The sequence below is a fragment of the Lolium perenne genome, chromosome 3 (assembly GCF_019359855.2).
Source record: "Lolium perenne isolate Kyuss_39 chromosome 3, Kyuss_2.0, whole genome shotgun sequence".
NCBI classification, from domain to species: domain Eukaryota; kingdom Viridiplantae; phylum Streptophyta; class Magnoliopsida; order Poales; family Poaceae; genus Lolium; species Lolium perenne.
The window spans coordinates 14,146,479-14,166,510 of NC_067246.2; positions in this window are offsets into that span (position 1 = coordinate 14,146,479).

The following is a 20,032-nucleotide window of genomic DNA, read 5'->3' on the forward strand; positions in this document are numbered from 1 at the left end:
AAATCAGAGCTAATCAGATCTATCCAACGAACTTTCAGAAAATAGGTTTTGACACTAGACACAACGTCCGTTGGCAAGGTTATCCTACAGGCTGGACTAGTGGGGTATCGTCAACCTGAGGCTCTGATACCAACTTGTGACGCCCCGGAACCGGTACCATGAGGATTCCAGCGATCCCGCCAAAATCCGCATGATATCGATTCTGAGACGCCCTCCGACACGACGTGCGCGACGAATCACACACGTTATGCCAGAGGAATTAACACGAGCGGTAACATTACAACAGGATTACAATAGAGCCCACAAGAAACATATATATTACAACAACGACTCCAACGAGCCAAGATACAAATATACAATACAAAGATCCAAATCATACAGAAGATCGAATACGTCCGAGTACGGACAAGATACAAATTGGACTAAGAGTCCTGAAGGTAACCAGTGGCGTCCATAACCCTGCCCAGGCCAAGCCGGAAGGGTAACCTTGCTAACGTCGTCTTCATCGAACATAACTTCATACCTGCCCGGTTATGTCCCAAAGAAGCAGCAATAAGTACGGGTTCGTACTTAACAAGACTTCAAGACGTATAAGCATTCGTCAACCAGTCGTCCTTTGTACTTGAGGCACGCAGGGGACTTAGAGGACGCAAGAGGAACGTCATAGGCAATATGGTGGGGTTAAGCGGCAGCGCGCAAGCACTAAAAACCTATAGAGACACTCTACAACATCCGTCTATCAGAGAAGGTGAGAGAGCGCACAACTAACAGTTCTATACTCTGCAAACATAACCCGACCGATGTGTTCCCCCCTCGCAAGGAAGTACTTACAAAGGCACTCACACGGTGGACAAGTTTTATTAGGTAGCCGTTGTAGTAATGCTATATTACTACGCAAGTTATTAGCAAATTATTAACATCAGCATAAAGGTGTAAGTTGTTCTATGATCGAGCTATACAATTCCAAGTCGTCCATAACCGCGGACACGGCTTATCGATAAGATGTACACCCTGCAGGGGTTGCCCAAATGTAACCATACGCATGCTCGACCCCAAAGAATGACAGTGGAGTCTCACAACAAGACCGTTCCCAATGCAAGAGAAAGTTTAATGGGAGCCACCCAACTAAGCTACCCGTGACGAAGTCCGGCCGTACTCCGAGACGGACTCAGAGGTTTGCGCCGGCGGCTAGGCGTGCAAACCACACGCTTCGCTAAACGTCCCGCAAGGTACAGTACAGAATATAAACACCCGAAGGCAACAGGAAGTAAACACCCGAAGGCAACAGTAAGTAAAGCATGGCATACATGGCATAGGCAAATAAAACCAAGGTTGTGGCTCCCAGTAAACAGACTCGAGGAAAGGTAGTGGGTGATGGGGGTCCCACTCCCCCACGTACGGGTAGAGCGCTCAATCTCGGAACAGATAACAGGAACTCGGGTCCTAGGGGACATTAGCGAGTCAAAGTTCCGATGCTTTCGCAAAGGGGCTCACAGATGCCTCTGCTTACAATTTTAGTTGTTAACAATAAAGTAAGTGTGATTATCTCCAACAACATATCCATAAACCATATGTCATGATTCCCCAACAGATAACCCGATAAGATAACAACAACGGTAACGAGATATAAACAGCACTAGCATGCACTACGACTCGCGAGGCAGACCCGATAACCAAACAATAGCTGTAGGAGGTGGTGGTGGCAATATGGGCTGCTTGAGGTAACAAGTGGAAAGGACACGTGACAAGAACGCAACTCAAGGATAGCATAAGGGAGAAGGCAAAAGTAAAATAGGTGAGCGACTCCTGCAGAGACAGGAGTTTAGGAAATGCTTGCCTGTTAGAGATTGCCGAGGGACATCCGGAGAACTTGGCGTACCTCACCGCACCACTTCGTGATCCTATCCGGGAAGAAGCAAATGCTGGATAAACAACGGATGCAAGTCTTACTACTACGGCAGAAGAATCGGCATGCTCATGATATGGTATGCATGCATGACATGGAAAACATGATGCGGCGATGCAACTTATCCATATTAATCGGAGTCGGAACCCCGGACACGAAATTTAGGTTTATGTTGCAATTCTACCGACAAAGTTAAGTGTTGATTATCATATCATAACATGGCAGGGGTGAGCTACTTCAATATTAAACGGAGCGGGGAAAACCTAGGTGGTCTTCCGAAATACTCCGCATACATGTTAGGTGAAATGCACAAACTATCACGTCACGACATGATGCGAGATGCAAACAGATGAATGGATGGCATATTCATTATCCTTGCATTTTTCTGATCAAAATTCATATATAACACTTTCTATTTCGAATTATGGTTTGAAAGTTATGAATTTTGCAAGTTATAAACATTTTCTGGATATTTCAGAAAAAAAACAGCCATGGGCAAAATGTGCTGGACCTGCGTTGTACAGGGCCGGATCTGGTCTGAAACGGAGACAGAGACGTGCAGGCGTTGGGCTGCAACCTGCTGCTCGCGCGCGTTGGGCTTCTCCAAGGGAGGATCTAGGCTGAGGCCCATCGGGCGCCAGATCTAAGCAGTGAAGGACAAAAAGGTTGGATTAATTCCGCTGTCTACGAGATTTGAACTTGGGTATTACGGAAAGGGGATCAAGGGAATTACCACTAAGCTGGTCGGTCGGTTTTGATTAGAAGAAGACGCACCGCCCTTTTGACCGAGCACAAGGCGGGGTCTGAGACAGAACGCCATGGCTGAGCTCGAGTCGAGCTCGGATTGGGCGGCACGGAGCGAACCGGGATGATTGAGTGCGATGCGGAGGTGCGCCTCGCCATGGGGAAACTGATGGTGGTGATGCCGGGGCTAGGGGGTCACCGGAGAGATGCCACCGGCGAGGTCCTGCGGCAGACAATGGTGGTCAACGGCGAGAGCAAAGACCAGAGAGGGAGGGAGAAGGAGGCGAGGTCCGCAAGGACGAGGAGATCACCGTGAACACGAATCCGTCCTCGGATTGGACGTGTGGAAACCAGGGCTGCCGGAATCTTCGACGAACGGCGGCAGTCCAAATAGGGAATCGGCGAAATTGTGACGAATTGGAGGGGGCCTAGCTCGATTCCTTCGGGGAGGAGATAGAGGATGTCAAGGCGGTTCTGGAGATGGCCTCAGCTCGGCAAGGGGCGGCCGGGAGCAGCGGCACCATGGTGAGGACGATGGTGTCTGTGAGGTTTTCGGTCAGCTTCTCCTCTCTGGTTCCTTTGCGTGGGGAAAAAGAAAGAGGCGTGCGGCGCGATGGAGGAGGATAAGGCTAGGGTTTACGGTTCTAGAGTTGGGGATTAAAAAGGGAGGGGGAAGCATGTGGTGCACGGTGTTGTGGTGGGGAAAAGCAAGCACGCCATGTGCGTGTGAGGAAGGGGATAGCGACCTGAGGAACATCGACTCCTCGTGAAGAGGTACCTGGCCAGAAGGAGAATGGGCCAAGAAGAGATGGGCTAGAAGAAGAGTTGGGCCGCCGGGGGAAAAGGTGGAGGGGGAGAAACGGGCCAGAGAGATGGAAAAGGGACGGCCAGAAAAGAAAAGAGAGGCCCAGGGAGGTTAGGGGTTTTATTTTAAAATCCTTTTCTCTTTCAAATTGTTTTGCAAAAAGATTTGAAAACAGTTCAAATAAATTTAGAAGTTGAATGCAGCGGTGGGGATAGAGAAAACAAAATAGTTGTATTATTTGATAGTTTTGGGGTTAGGGTATATTAAGAGAGAAGACAAAGGGGTTTAATAAATAAAACTTATGAGAGGAAGAAAACAAAATAATTAGAGTTTACAAAATAATTTTATTTTTCAAAAACATGGATGGTATGATGCATATGCCATGATGATGCACAAAAAGAAGAAGAACAAGCAAATCTATTAGGGTTATTATCCGGGGCCGTTACATGGGGTCCACAATAGATCAAATGGGCTGGCCCAACAAGCCAGTGGACCGGGCCAAAAACACAGGTGGGTCCCACTTTCCTGTTAAAGGGCCGGCCCATTTAGTATGTGGGGTCCACCATATAGCAAGTGGGCCGGCCCAACAAGATAGTGGGCCGGGCCAAAAACACAGGTGGGTCCCACTTTCTTGTTAAAGGGCCGGCCCATTTAGTATGTGGGGTCCACCATATAGCAAGTGGGCCGGCCCAACAAGATAGTGGGCCGGGTCAAAAACACAGGTGGGTCCCACTTTCCTGTTAAAGGGCCGGCCCATTTAGTATGTGGGGTCCACCAAAAAAGCAATTGGGCTGGCCCAACAAGTTAGCGGGCCGGCCCAATAAGCTTGTGGGGCCACTATCGTGCTAACGGGCCGGCCCAATTAGTATGTGGGGTCCACTGTAACTCAGGTGGGCTGGCCCGACGAGTTAGCGGGCCGGCCCAATAAGCTTGTGGGGCCCACTTTTCTATTGCAGGGCCGGCCCAGTAGTGGGTGGGGTCCACCTTAAAGCAAGTGGGCCGGCCCAATTAGAGGGTGGGGTCCACCATAAATCAAGTGGGCTGGCCCAATAATTAAGTGGGCTGGCCCGTTTAGTTGCTGTTTATATGCCGGCATAATAGGCGCTTTAGGATTTTGCGTGCCGGCACATATGTGATTTCGCTTAATTGGGCCGTTTAAGGGATGGGAATTTGTGATTTAGATACTGAGAATATTTACGCAACACATGATTTCTGTCGGATAGCCTCACTTACCACAAGCACCATAGAAAAAATGCGCGAAAGAACTATAAAAACTAACTAAATATTACATCAGCTGCAAGGCTTTGAAAAAATATTACAGAACCCAGAGAAATTGAATGGTAATTAAACCTAGCAATACAATGAAGCCATTCGGCAATCTTTTAAGTTGTCCATGCACCACCTATATCTGAAACAAAGACATTACAAGTTAAGACAGCAACAATGGAAAGGCAAAGACACTACAATATTGTTTGCCAAAGAATTTGGAACTCATCATTTCGTCGTTATAAGAAGATCATTGTAATGCGCACAATAAGCAAACAAATAGTGCATGCCGCATACCAACAGCCAATATAACAGAGCACGTTAAAATGAAACAGCAGACTTACTACTGTCGAGTCCCATGCAAACCAACATGTTCAGGGAGTACAAAATTGGCATGAACAACATAGTAGCAGGCTATACATTTTGTAACAACAACTGAGTAAGATGAAGTTATGATGGCTACATCTACAGAGCAGGGAATGTAAACCAAAAATAGAAGTTACGATGGCAAACGCTAAAGAGGAGGGAATGTGAACCAACATGTGCCAAGTGCAATTACTTCAAATTGGCCGTGAACTAAATAATACTCCCGAACTTATAGTGAAGGGGATGCAAATCAAGATGTTTCGGGATATAAACTTGTAATGAGCAACACATAGAGGATAGTTAATGTTGGAGCTTAGGATGGACCAGATACAGAATATAGTGGGATCACCTGTGAACTTGTATAAGAGGGAATGCAAACCTATATGTTCAGCATTCCATATGTGAGCGTCATGCCAAGTCAGAGAAACAAGTCAATAATGCAGCTTTTGAAGAACAAGATGGCACACAAAATTATTATCTAGTAGTATGACAAGTTTATTTGTACTACATGCTAGATAGCAGAGTGATAGCATGCCAAACTAAGTCCTTACTTTGTTAGCTTACAATGAACTAGATACAAAACAATGGCATCACCTGTAGTACAGGGAATGCAAGCCAACATGTTCATGGAGTAAAAAATTGGCACAAACAACATAGTAGCAGGCCATAATTTTTGTAACAACGACTGAGCAAGATAAAGTTATGATGGCTAGATCTACAGAGCAGGGAATGTAAACCAAATATAGAAGTTACGATGCCAAAAGCTATAGAGCAGGGAATGCGAACCAACATGTGCAATTACTTAAAATTGGCCATGAACTAAATAATAGCAGGATGTTACTATAATAGCTAGGAATAAAACAGATAGGAGTTATAATGGCATCACTCATAAACTTGTAGATAAGGGAAACAAATCAATTTGTTTCAGGATATAAAGTTGTAATGAGCAACACATAGAGGATAGTTAATGCTACGGCTTAGGATGGACCAAACTAATATAGTGGGATCACCCGTGAACTTGTAGAAGAGGGAATGCACACCAATATGTTCACCATTCTATATGTGAGCGCCATGCCAATTAAGAGAAACAAGTTAATATTGCAGCTTTCGAAGAATCAGATATGGCATAAAATTATGACTAAGTAGTCATTGTGACGAGTTCAAATAAATTTGTACTGCAGGATGGCAGAGCGATAGCATGCAGGAACTAATAGCAGGCAGTTACTTTGTTAGCTTACGACGAAGTAGATAGAAATAACAATGGTATCACCTGTAGTACAGGGAATGCAAACCAACATGTTCAGGGAGAACAATATTGGCATGAACAAAATAGTAGCAGCCTATAATTTTTTTAACAACGACTGAGCAAGATAGAAGTTATGATGGCTACATCTACCGAGCAGGGAATGCATACCAAAATGTTCAATCGCTTAAAGTTAGCAATGAACTAGAAAATAGAAAGGTGTTACGGTCATAGCTAGGGATGAACTAAAAGAGCTTCAGACAAACAAGCATCTGAACCCAGAACATGGCGCTAAAACAAGGGACTTACATTAGGAGAAGCACTCTGTGGGAGTCACAGCAGATCTTCCTGGGGTTGATAGATCCGGTGATGAAGTACGCTACATGTGCTACTTGGGATTGGAGAGACGGCCATTACACTTCATGGTTACTCATCTCATCTGCAAAAACGTAACGGCGCGTCGTTAGCACAAACAGGTTCCCCCAAGATTAAACAAGAACTTGCAGGCAAGCAATAGAAAAGCGACAGTAGAAGAGTTTAGATCATGCACGGCGCCGGTGAAGCAGATCCGGTTCATGCACAGCGGTGTCGGTGAGCAAGATCCGATGCGGTGGACGACGGATCCGGCGAAGCGGTTCCGGTGGGGTGGACGATACCAAAAACCAGTTCTCTTCATGCTTGACTTCATAAGTCAGAGTTTAGGGATATATAGGGGGTAGATACATGATTTTTCTGGTTTGAATATGTCTAGACCTCGTTTATCAACTTAATTGAATGCTTACTATATATATGACATAAGAAGACTATGTGCATTGGTTTTTCATTTTATTGTTTTTTTAATTTTATGCCCATTTGAATCTTGGTCAAATCCTAGCGTTGACCATGATTTAAACAAGTTTAAAACATGAATATGAAAAATTAAGCATATATCCTTCTTAGTCACTCCAAAATGAAGCTCTTGGGAGGGTTTTTGAAATTTCCATGTTTGAAACCAAAAACCACTTCTCTTCATGCATGCTTGACTTCATAAGACAGAGTTTAGGGTTAGGGGTAGCTAGATACATGATTGTTCTGGTTTGAATATGTCTAGACCTTGTTTATCAACTTAATTGAATGCTTACTATATGACATAAGAAGACTATGTGCATTGGTTTTTCATTTTATTGTTTTTTTTTTTGAATTTTTATGCCCATTTGAATCTTGGTCAAATCCTAGGTTTGACCATGATTTAAACAAGTTTAAAACATGAATATGAAAAATTAAGCATGTATCCTTCGTAGTCACTCCAAAATGAAGCTCTTGAGAGGGTTTTTGAAATTTCCATGTTTGAAACCAAAAAACCACTTACTTCTCTTCATGCTTGACTTCATAAGATAGAGTTTGGGGTTAGGGGTAGCTTGATACATAATTTTTCTGGTTTGAATATGTCTAGACCTTGTTTATCAACTTAATTGAATGCTTACTAGATGACATAAGATGACTATGTGCATTGGTTTTTCATTTTTTTTTGAATTTTTATGCACATTTGAATCTTGGTCAAATCCTAGGTTTGACCATGATTTAAACAAGTTTAAAACATGAATATGAAAAATTAAGCATATATCCTTCTTAGTCACTCCAAAATGTAGATCTTGGGAGGGTTTTTGAAATTTCCATGTTTGAAACCAAAAACCACTTCTCTTCATGCATGCTTGACTTCATAAGATAGAGTTTAGGGTTAGGGGTAGCTAGATACATGATTTTTCTGGTTTGAATATGTCTAGACCTTGTTTATCAACTTAATTGAATGCTTACTATATGACATAAGAAGACTATGTGCCTTGGTTTTTCATTTCTTTTGATTTATTTTGAATTTTTATGCCCATTTGAATCTTGGTCAAATCCTAGGTTTGACCATGATTTAAACAAGTTTAAAACATGAATATGAAAAATTAAGCATCTATCCTTCTTAGTCACTCCAAAATGTAGCTTTTGGGAGGGTTTTTGAAATTTCCATGTTTGAAACCAAAAACCACATCTCTTCATGCTTGACTTCATAAGTCAGAGTTTAGGGATAGGGGGTAGATACATGATTTTTCTGGTTGAATGTGTCTAAACCCTAGTTGGATTTTCTGAAATTGATCCGTAGTACTGAGCAAAACCCTAGTTTAGCTTATTTAATAATAGATTCGTAGGTCGATTTTTTTACGTTATTATTATTATTACTAGGCAGCACATGTGTTTGCCCGTCCAGTGAAACTCTTTCATTTCATTTTTCTTTTCCGCAAGGTCGGGAGTCGGAGGAAGAGGGATCACATGGGAGGAGACGAAGGGAGAGCAGTCACGGGGCCCCACTTATTTATGGTGTCTAGATTTTTTCGGGTGATGCTGACTGTTGTGCAGGGTTGTCAGTGCGCAGGGGGTGCGAGCGAGCGAGACCGAGAATGAGAGAGATGTTTTTTTTAGAGGGACAACCGAACGATCCTGAAGGACCCAGATTTGCAATACGCATCAGAGCACAGTTTACAGCAGGACACAAAATAAACAGGAAATTACGTCTAAATCCCTAAGATTTACATGGCAGACCCCAGGCTGAAAGCAAGAAATGCGATCAGGTCCTTAAATGCCACCGTCCGGATTGATCGTCGTCGCAGCCGGGGACGAACCACTTGGCGCGACCAAATCGCCATGGCTACAGAGCCTGCACACCATGGCCTACGAGCTGAGCTAGAAACGCCCTGCCAAAACCGGCAGCCAACGGAGGTGGATAATTGGAGAGATGGAGAAAGAGAGAGAGAGAGAGAGTGTGTGTGTTGATGCCTCTCTCTTGACAAAGAAGATGGCTGGGAGTTTGCCTACCTAGCGTACGTGACTTGTGCTCACTGAAGTGTGGGACCTCACGCATGGGAACCACACGTAAGTGACAGACTTGTTGCTCTAATAATTCGGGTGATTATTATACTGTATTAGTACATAGTTTCCTATGGATCCTTCTTAGTCACTCCAAAATGAAGCTCTTGAGAGGGTTTTTGAAATTTCCATGTTTGAAACCAAAAACCACTTCTCTTCATGCTTGACTTCACAAGACAGAGTTTAGGGTTATGGGGTAGATACATGATTTTTCTGGTTTGAGTATGTCTAGACCTTGTTTATGAACTTGAATGCTTACTATATGACATACGAAGACTATGTATGCTTCTTAATTAATCACTTCAAAATGAAGCTCTTGGGAGGGTTTTTGAAATTTCCATGTTTGAAACCAAAAAACCACGTACTTCTCTTCATGCTTGACTTCATAAGACAGAGTTAGGGGTTAGGGGTAGCTTGATACATGTTTTTTTGGTTTGAATATGTCTAGACCTTGTTTATCAACTTAATTGAATGCTTACTATATGACATAAGATGAGTATGTGCATTGGTTTTTCATTTTATTGTTTTTTTTAATTTTTATGCCCATTGGAATCTTGGTCAAATCCTAGGTTTGACCAAGATTTAAACAAGTTAAAAACATTAGTATGAAAAACTAAGCCTCTATCCATTTTAGTCACTCCAAAATGAAGCTCTTGGGAGGGTTTTTGAAATTTCCATGTTTGAAACCAAAAACCACTTCTCTTCATGCTTGACTTCATAAGACAGAGTTTAGGGTTAGGGGGTAGATACATAATTTTTCTGGTTTGAATATGTCTAGACCTTGTTTATCAACTTAATTGAATGCTTACTATATGACATAAGAAGACTATGTGCCTTGGTTTTTCATTTATTTTGATTTATTTTGAATTTTTATGCCCATTTGAATCTTGGTCAAATCCTAGGTTCGACCATGATTTAAACAAGTTTAAAACATGAATATGAAAAATTAAGCATCTATACTTCTTAGTCACTCCAAAATGTAGCTCTTGGGAGGGTTTTTGAAATTTCCATGCTTGAAACCAAAAACCACTTCTCTTCATGCTTGACTTCATAAGACAAAGTTTAGGGTTAGGGGGTAGATACATGATTTTTCTGGTTTGAGTATGTCTAGACCTTGTTTATGAACTTGAATGCTTACTATATGACATAAGAAGACTATGTGCATTGGTTTTTCATTTTATTGGTTTTTTTGGATTTTGTGCCCATTTGAATCTTGGTCAAATCCTAGGTTTGACCATGATTTAAACAAGTTTAAAACATGAATATGAAAAATTAAGCATCTATCCTTCTTAGTCACTCCAAAATGAAGCTCTTGGGAGGGTTTTTGAAATTTCAATGTTTGAAACCAAAAACCACTTCTCTTCATGCATGTTTGACTTCATAAGACAGAGTTTAGGGTTAGGGGTAGCTAGATACATGATTTTTCTGGTTTGAATATGTCTAGACCTTGTTTATCAACTTAATTGAATGTTTACTATATGACATAAGAAGACTATGTGCATTGGTTTTTCATTTTATTGTTTTTTTCTGAATTTTTATGCCCATTTGAATCTTGGTCAAATCCTAGGTTTGATCATGATTTAAACAAGTTTAAAACATGAATATGAAAAATTAAGCATATATCCTTCTTAGTCACTCCAAAATGTAGATCTTGGGAGGGTTTTTGAAATTTCCATGTTTAAAACCAAAAACCACTTCTCTTCATGCATGCTTGACTTCATAAGACAGAGTTTAGGGTTAGGGGTAGCTAGATACATGATTTTTCTGGTTTGAATATGTCTAGACCTTGTTTATCAACTTAATTGAATGCTTACTATATGACATAAGAAGACTATGTGCCTTGGTTTTTCATTTATTTTGATTTATTTTGAATTTTTATGCCCATTTGAATCTTGGTCAAATCCTAGGTTCGACCATGATTTAAACAAGTTTAAAACATGAATATGAAAAATTAAGCATCTATACTTCTTAGTCACTCCAAAATGTAGCTCTTGGGAGGGTTTTTGAAATTTCCATGTTTGAAACCCAAAACAACTTCTCTTCATGCTTGACTTCATAAGACAGAGTTTAGGGTTAGGGGTAGATACATGATTTGTCTGGTTTGAATACGTCTAGACCTTGTTTATCAACTTTAATGCTTACTATATGACATAAGAAGACTATGTGCTTTGGTTTTTCATTTTTCTGATTTTTTTTTATTTTTGATGCCCATTTGAATCTTGGTCAAATCCTAGGTTTGACCAAGATTTAAACAAGTTTAAAACATGAAAATGAAAAGGGAAGCATGTATCCTTCTTAGTCGCTCTAAATGAAGTTTTTGGGAGGTTTTAGAAATTTCCATGTTTGAAACCCAAAACCACTTCTCTTCATGCTTGACTTCATAAGACATAGTTTAGGGTTAGGGGTAGATACATGATTTGTATGGTTTGAATATGTCTAGACCTTGTTTATCAACTTGAATGCTTACTATATGACATAAGAAAACTACGTATGTGCTTTGGTTTTTCATTTTTCTGTTTTTTTTTTGAATTTTCCGCCCATTTGAATCTCTGTCAAATCCTAGGTTTGACCAAGATTTAAACAAGTTTAACACGTGAAAACGAAAAGGTAAGCATGGATCCTTCTTAGTCACTCCAAAATGTACCAATTGATAGATGTGTTAACTTTGCTTCATGGAAAAAATAATGTCATGTAAATGAGTTAACTTGGATTTCCTACCCTTGAATCCATAGGAAACTTTGTTCTAATGCACTATAATAATCAACCGAGTTTTTACACCAACAGGTCTGTCACTTACGTGTGGTGCACATGCGTGAGGTCCCACACTTCAGTGAGCACAAGTCACGTGCAATAGGTACGCAAACTCCCAGCCATTTTCTTTGTCAAGAGAAGACGCATCAGGATGCGTATTGGAAGTCTCTGGGTCCTTCAGGATCCTTCGGTTGTCCCTCTCACAAAAAAAAACAAATCTCTCTCATTCTCGGCCTCGCTCGACTCGCTCGCTCGCTCGCACCTCCTGCTCACTGACAAACCCTGCACAACAGTCAACATCATCACCTGAAAAAGGGGAGACACCATAATGCTCTCCCTCCTTCTTCTCTCCTTCCGAGTGATCTCTCTTCCTCCGAGTTTCACTCGACGGGCAAACACATATGTGCTGCATAGTAATAATAAAAAGGTACTCCAGATCAAGGTTCAAAAAAATCCAACTACGGGGTTCGAACAACCCCATTTCTAATCAAAGAATTTTTGCATCACTTATCATATGTTTGCCCATTTGAATCTTGTCAAATCCTAGATTTTACCAAGATAATTTAAACAAGTTTAAAACATGAAAATGAAAAGTGAAGCTTGTATCCTTCTTAGTCACTCTAAAATGAAGTTTGGGGAGGTTTTTGAAATTTCCATGTTTGAAACCCAAAACCACTTCTCTTCATGCTTGACTTCATAAACATGAAAATGAAGACTATTTGCTAACGGAGGGAGTAAGCACTCTTGCTATCAAAAGTACCAAACGATGCATACCAAAATGATTTTTTTAGAGGAATACTAGTTCGGATTATATAATTTTATATTAGCAGGCCAAAATCGAACCCCGTAGTTGGATTTTCTGAAATTGATCCGTAGTACTGGGCAAAACCCTAGTTTAGCTTATTTAATAATAGATTCGTAGGTCGATTTTTTTACGTTATTATTATTATTACTAGGCAGCACATGTGTTTGCCCGTCCAGTGAAACTCTTTCATTTCATTTTTCTTTTCCGCAAGGTCGGGAGTCGGAGGAAGAGGGATCACACGGGAGGAGACGAAGGGAGAGCAGTCACGGGGCCCCACTTATTTATGGTGTCTAGATTTTTTCGGGTGATGCTGACTGTTGTGCAGGGTTGTCAGTGCGCAGGGGGTGCGAGCGAGCGAGACCGAGAATGAGAGAGATGTTTTTTTTTAGAGGGACAACCGAACGATCCTGAAGGACCCAGATTTCCAATACGCATCAGAGCACAGTTTACAGCAGGACACAAAATAAACAGGAAATTACGTCTAAATCCCTAAGATTTACATGGCAGACCCCAGGCTGAAAGCAAGAAACGCGATCGGGTCCTTAACAGCCTCCGTCCGGATTGATCGTCGTCGCAGCCGGGGACGAACCACTTGGCGCGACCAAATCGCCATGGCTACAGAGCCTGCACACCATGGCCTACGAGCTGAGCTAGAAACGCCCTGCCAAAACCGGCAGCCAACGGAGGTGGATAATTGGAGAGATGGAGAAAGAGAGAGAGAGAGAGAGAGAGAGAGAGAGAGAGAGAGAGAGTGTGTGTGTGTGTTGATGCCTCTCTCTTGACAAAGAAGATGGCTGGGAGTTTGCCTACCTAGCGTACGTGACTTGTGATCACTGAAGTGTGGGACCTCACGCATGGGAACCACACGTAAGTGACAGACTTGTTGCTCTAATAACTCGGGTGATTATTATACTGTATTAGTACATAGTTTCCTATGGATCCTTCTTAGTCACTCCAAAATGAAGCTCTTGAGAGGGTTTTTGAAATTTCCATGTTTGAAACCAAAAACCACTTCTCTTCATGCTTGACTTCACAAGACAGAGTTTAGGGTTATGGGGTAGATACATGATTTTTCTGGTTTGAGTATGTCTAGACCTTGTTTATGAACTTGAATGCTTACTATATGACATACGAAGACTATGTATGCTTCTTAATTAATCACTTCAAAATGAAGCTCTTGGGAGGGTTTTTGAAATTTCCATGTTTGAAACCAAAAAACCACGTACTTCTCTTCATGCTTGACTTCATAAGACAGAGTTAGGGGTCAGGGGTAGCTTGATACATGTTTTTTTGGTTTGAATATGTCTAGACCTTGTTTATCAACTTAATTGAATGCTTACTATATGACATAAGATGACTATGTTCATTGGTTTTTCATTTTATTGTTTTTTTTTTGAATTTTTATGCCCATTTGAATCTTGGTCAAATCCTAGGTTTGACCAAGATTTAAACAAGTTAAAAACATTAGTATAAAAAACTAAGCCTCTATACATTTTAGTCACACCAAAATGAAGCTCTTGGGAGGGTTTTTGAAATTTCCATGTTTGAAACCAAAAACCACTTCTCTTCATGCTTGACTTCATAAGACAGAGTTTAGGGTTAGGGGGTAGATACATAATTTTTCTGGTTTGAATATGTCTAGACCTTGTTTATCAACTTAATTGAATGCTTACTATATGACATAAGAAGACTATGTGCCTTGGTTTTTCATTTATTTTGATTTATTTTGAATTTTTATGCCCATTTGAATCTTGGTCAAATCCTAGGTTCGACCATGATTTAAACAAGTTTAAAACATGAATATGAAAAATTAAGCATCTATACTTCTTAGTCACTCCAAAATGTAGCTCTTGGGAGGGTTTTTGAAATTTCCATGCTTGAAACCAAAAACCACTTCTCTTCATGCTTGACTTCATAAGACAAAGTTTAGGGTTAGGGGGTAGATACATGATTTTTCTGGTTTGAGTATGTCTAGACCTTGTTTATGAACTTGAATGCTTACTATATGACATAAGAAGACTATGTGCATTGGTTTTTCATTTTATTGTTTTTTTTTATTTTATGCCCATTTGAATCTTGGTCAAATCCTAGGTTTGACCATGATTTAAACAAGTTTAAAACATGAATATGAAAAATTAAGCATCTATCCTTCTTAGTCACTCCAAAATGTAGCTCTTGGGAGGGTTTTTGAAATTTCCATGCTTGAAACCAAAAACCACTTCTCTTCATGCATGCTTGACTTCAAAGACAGAGTTTAGGGTTAGGGGGTAGATACATGATTTTGCTGCTAGTTTGAATATGTCTAGACCTTGTTTATCAATTTAATTGAATGCTTACTATATGACATGAGCAGACCTTGGTTTTCATTATTTATACCCATTTGAATCTTGGTCAAATCCTAGGTTTGACCAAGATTTGAACAAGTTTAAAACATGAATATGAAAAAGTAAGCATGTATGCTTCTTAGTCACTCCAAAATGAAGCTCTTGGGAGGGTTTTTGAAATTTCCATGTTTGAAACCAAAAACCAGTTCTCTTCATGCTTGACTTCATAAGTCAGAGTTTAGGGATATATAGGGGGTAGATACATGATTTTTCTGGTTTGAATATGTCTAGACCTCGTTTATCAACTTAATTGAATGCTTACTATATATATGACATAAGAAGACTATGTGCATTGGTTTTTCATTTTATTGTTTTTTTAATTTTATGCCCATTTGAATCTTGGTCAAATCCTAGCGTTGACCATGATTTAAACAAGTTTAAAACATGAATATGAAAAATTAAGCATATATCCTTCTTAGTCACTCCAAAATGAAGCTCTTGGGAGGGTTTTTGAAATTTCCATGTTTGAAACCAAAAACCACTTCTCTTCATGCATGCTTGACTTCATAAGACAGAGTTTAGGGTTAGGGGTAGCTAGATACATGATTGTTCTGGTTTGAATATGTCTAGACCTTGTTTATCAACTTAATTGAATGCTTACTATATGACATAAGAAGACTATGTGCATTGGTTTTTCATTTTATTGTTTTTTTTTGAATTTTTATGCCCATTTGAATCTTGGTCAAATCCTAGGTTTGACCATGATTTAAACAAGTTTAAAACATGAATATGAAAAATTAAGCATATATCCTTCTTAGTCACTCCAAAATGTAGATCTTGGGAGGGTTTTTGAAATTTCCATGTTTGAAACCAAAAACCACTTCTCTTCATGCATGCTTGACTTCATAAGACAGAGTTTAGGGTTAGGGGGTAGATACATGATTTTTCTGGTTTGAATATGTCTAGACCTTGTTTATCAACTTGAATGCTTACTATATGACATCAGAAGACTATGTGTTTGGTTTTTTTTTTAATTTGTTATGCCCATTTGAATCTTGGTCAAATCCTAGGTTTGACCAAGATTCAAACCAGTTTAAAACATGAAAATGAAAAAGTAAGCCTGGATTCTTCTTAGTCACTCCAAAATGAAGCTTTTGGGAGGTTTTTTAAATTTCCATGTTTGAAACCCAAAACCACTTCTCTTAATGCTTGACTTCATAAGACAGAGTTTAGGGTTAGGGCCATGTATATACATGATTTTTCTTGTTTAAATATGTCTAGACTTTGTTTATCAACTTGAATGCTTACTATATGACATCAAAAGACTATGTGTTTGGTTTTGATTTTTTTTTGAATTTGTTATGTCCATTTGAATCTTGGTCAAATCCTAGGTTTGACCAAGATTTAAACTAGTTTAAAACATGAAAATGAAAAAGTAAGCCTGGATTCTTCTTAGTCACTCCAAAATGAAGCTTTTGGGAGTTTTTTAATTTCCATGTTTGAAACCCAAAACCACTTTTCTTCATGCTTGACTTCATAAGACATAGTTTAGGGTTAGGGGGTATATACATGATTTTTCTGGTTTGAATATGTCTAGACTTCGTTGATCAACTTTAATGCTTACTATATGACATAAGAAGCTTATGTGCTTTGGTTTTTTATTTTTTTTTATTTCTTTTTTGAATTTTTATGCCCATTTGAATCCTGGTCAAATCCTTTGTTTGACCAAGATTTAAACAAGTTTAAAACATGAAAATGAAAAAGTAAGCCTAACTCCTTCTTAGTCATGAAAATGAGTTAACTTGGCTTTCCTACCCTTGAATCCATAGTAAACTTTGTACTAATGCAGTATAATAATCACCCGAGTTTTTACACCAACAGGTCTGTCACTTACGTGTGGTGCCCATGCGTGAGGTCCCAAACTTCAGTGAGCACAAGTCACATGCGGTAGACAGGCAAAATCCCCGATCAATCCGGGCGGTGGCTGTTAAGGACCCGATCACATTTCTTGCTTTCAGACTGGGGTCTACCATGTAAAAGTTTGTTCCTTTTGGATGCATCACTCGTATTTGCAAGTTTTTTGGGGGTCCCGCAAATTCAGGGTAGCATCATGCCCCCCTTCCCACGCCAACACAAACAGAGTTCAACACAACCTAATTAAGCAAGGTTCAACACAAACATAGTTCAACAACCCCTAATTAAGCTAATAGGTTCACCACAAACGCTGTTGAGCAGCAAACATAAACAGAGTTCAACAAAAGATGCTGCTTTTGAAGCAGTAGGAGAGACAAACATGCACAACAGTTACGGAGTATATTTACCATCTTCTTCCTGTCGCCTCCTCCCGGTCCCACTTCTTCTGCTTCTTGCTGCCCATACCTTTAACCTTTGGTGGCTTGGGCTTGGGAGGAGGCACACGACCGGTCTCGATAGCTTGGTTCAATTTCTTCCTTAGGAATAGCCCATAGGCCATGTGGTTGGCTATGAAGCCGGATCGGTTAACAGTTTCCCCAACTTTGACACAGCCGGACCCACCGGCTTCGGCATGCTGCAGGACGCTTTGAAAGTCAACCTTTATGCTCTTTGTGCAGAAGGGGCAGCTGTTCCTGGCACCAGTCCAGGGTTCACTCCAATACTTGTCGAACTTCCCCGCCTTAAGCTTGTTGAGGGTGGCCCTGGCCTTCCTATGACGCGACTCGACATCGCTGTCAACCTCATCAGTAGCAACCTGATACATGCCAAATAAACAGGTGAAGCAAATATGTAGCAGTTGCAACTAATACTGAATATGAATCTAAAAATATTCTGACGCTAATTCAAAACCCTATAGCGCAAAAAAAAAGAGGGAGAGACCATAGAGCAAATAGATACAGGGCTATGTTGAATAAGGGAGAGAGGTGAATCGGATGTGAAGCAAATATGTAGCAGTTGCAACTAATACTGAATATGAATCTAAAAAGATTCTGACGCTAATTCAAAACGCTATAGCGCAAAAAAAAGGGAGAGACCATAGCGCAAATCGATACAGGGCTATGTTGAATAAGGGAGAGAGGTGAATCGGAACATACTTCCTCCCCCTCGTCGACGATATTCTCGTCGAAGGTCGGCGGCGGCGGCTCAAAGATGAGTTCAACCTCGTCCTCGTCATCTAGCGGATGCTTCCCAAGATAGTGGACCCATCTACCAACAGCATCAGATGCCGATGAGCGACCGATGGCCCGACCTTCGGCAATGGCCTCCGCTTCGTCTTTGGCATCCGCTGCGTCGATGATCGCCGTCGTTGCGGCCATGCGTGCTGCGGTCGCGGCTCTGGCCGCCTCCTCTGCGGCTAAGGCCAGCCGCGCGGCTTTCGCTTTCGTTGCGTTGACGGCGTCGGTTGGGCTCTCCATCGGTGGAATGGGAAGGGGAAGTGAAGAGAGGGTTTTTTCCTAGTCCGTGGAGAGAGGGAGAAGTGTGGATGTGAAATGGATAACTGATGATATTTCAAGATTTGGGAGACATAGCACGAACGGGCAGATGACAGCGCGTGGGTGCATTACCTCATACTGCCTCTGTCCTAGAAAGAGCGTACGTGTGGGTTTTCAAGGCATATTAGGATTTTATTATTACATTGGGAAACTGTCATCGACCATCACTTTCCTCTTCAACTTTTCCACCTCCAATGAGCTAAATGCATGTAGTAAATAAGAAAACCATATTATGCTAAATACTACTACCTCCATCCCAAAGCGTAAGGCCTATATTATTTTTAGAAACTCAAACTATGTCAAGGTAAACTAAGATTTTACCAAAAATCATTATCATGCAAAATACAAAATTAATATCAATACATAGACAATGAAAAATATTTTGGTATGGTATCTACAAAATATTATATTAGTTCATAGATTGTTCTAAATTTTCGTCAACCTTTACTTGGTTTGACTCTTAAGAAAAAGACTTAAGCTTTGTGATGGAGGTAGTACTAGTCGTGAAGAAACTATATCCCTCGTGATGAGAAAGAAATATTTTTTACTACCACTCTTTTGTGGACAAATTTTGAAGTGCATTGCAAAACGAGAAGTACACTCTTTTATGGACAAATTTTAACTCTAAACACCCATTATTTCAGGATGGAGGGAGTGTAGCCCAACTTGTTTTTTTTCTTGTGGGCACTACACTGCTTTTTCCCTGTGCAATGCTTGGTTCTACCCTTTTTCTCATTGTAATGGTCACTTTAAGTCAATTTTTCCCACACACATTTATTTTGTACTTTTCTACAGTGTTGACCGTGCTACTACTATTTGTTTTAGTGCGCCAAAAACAAAATGTTATTTTCTAAGTGCCAAATTAATCTAGGGCGTTGGTTGTGAACCGGTGAACAAAAATGATAGCCCAAAAGAGGAACACACCAAGGTACAAAAACTAGCATATATGCATGTTTCTATGTACATATATATGACCCTGGGTTTGTAGATAAAAAACATTCATATATGCCGCTTACTATTAATATACATAAGTTTATGCTGATTCTCTTGGTTTAGGTATATATATGGTTAGGCATCACTACTAATTCAGAAAAAACAAAAAATGTAACCCTTCAAGTGAAGTCATTTTAAGTGACCTAACAACTAAAATTCATATATAGGATTTGTATAGGAATTATGTAGGATTTAGATCACATGTGAATTTTCCCCACACTAGTTGTTTGATTCATAGGAACATATCCTATAGGAATCTTGCAGTGCAAATCCTATAAGAATAAAACATTAGGTCATACCTCATGGAAAATTTCCTTTGGCACAATCAAACACAACTCATCTTCCATATGATTCAACTAGCCATTAAATCACAATCCTATGTTTTTCATATTTCTATGGTTTTCCCATCCTATGAATCAAAGGAGCCTTAGGGCTTATATTTATTTTTAGAAAGGCAAACTATGTTAAGATTG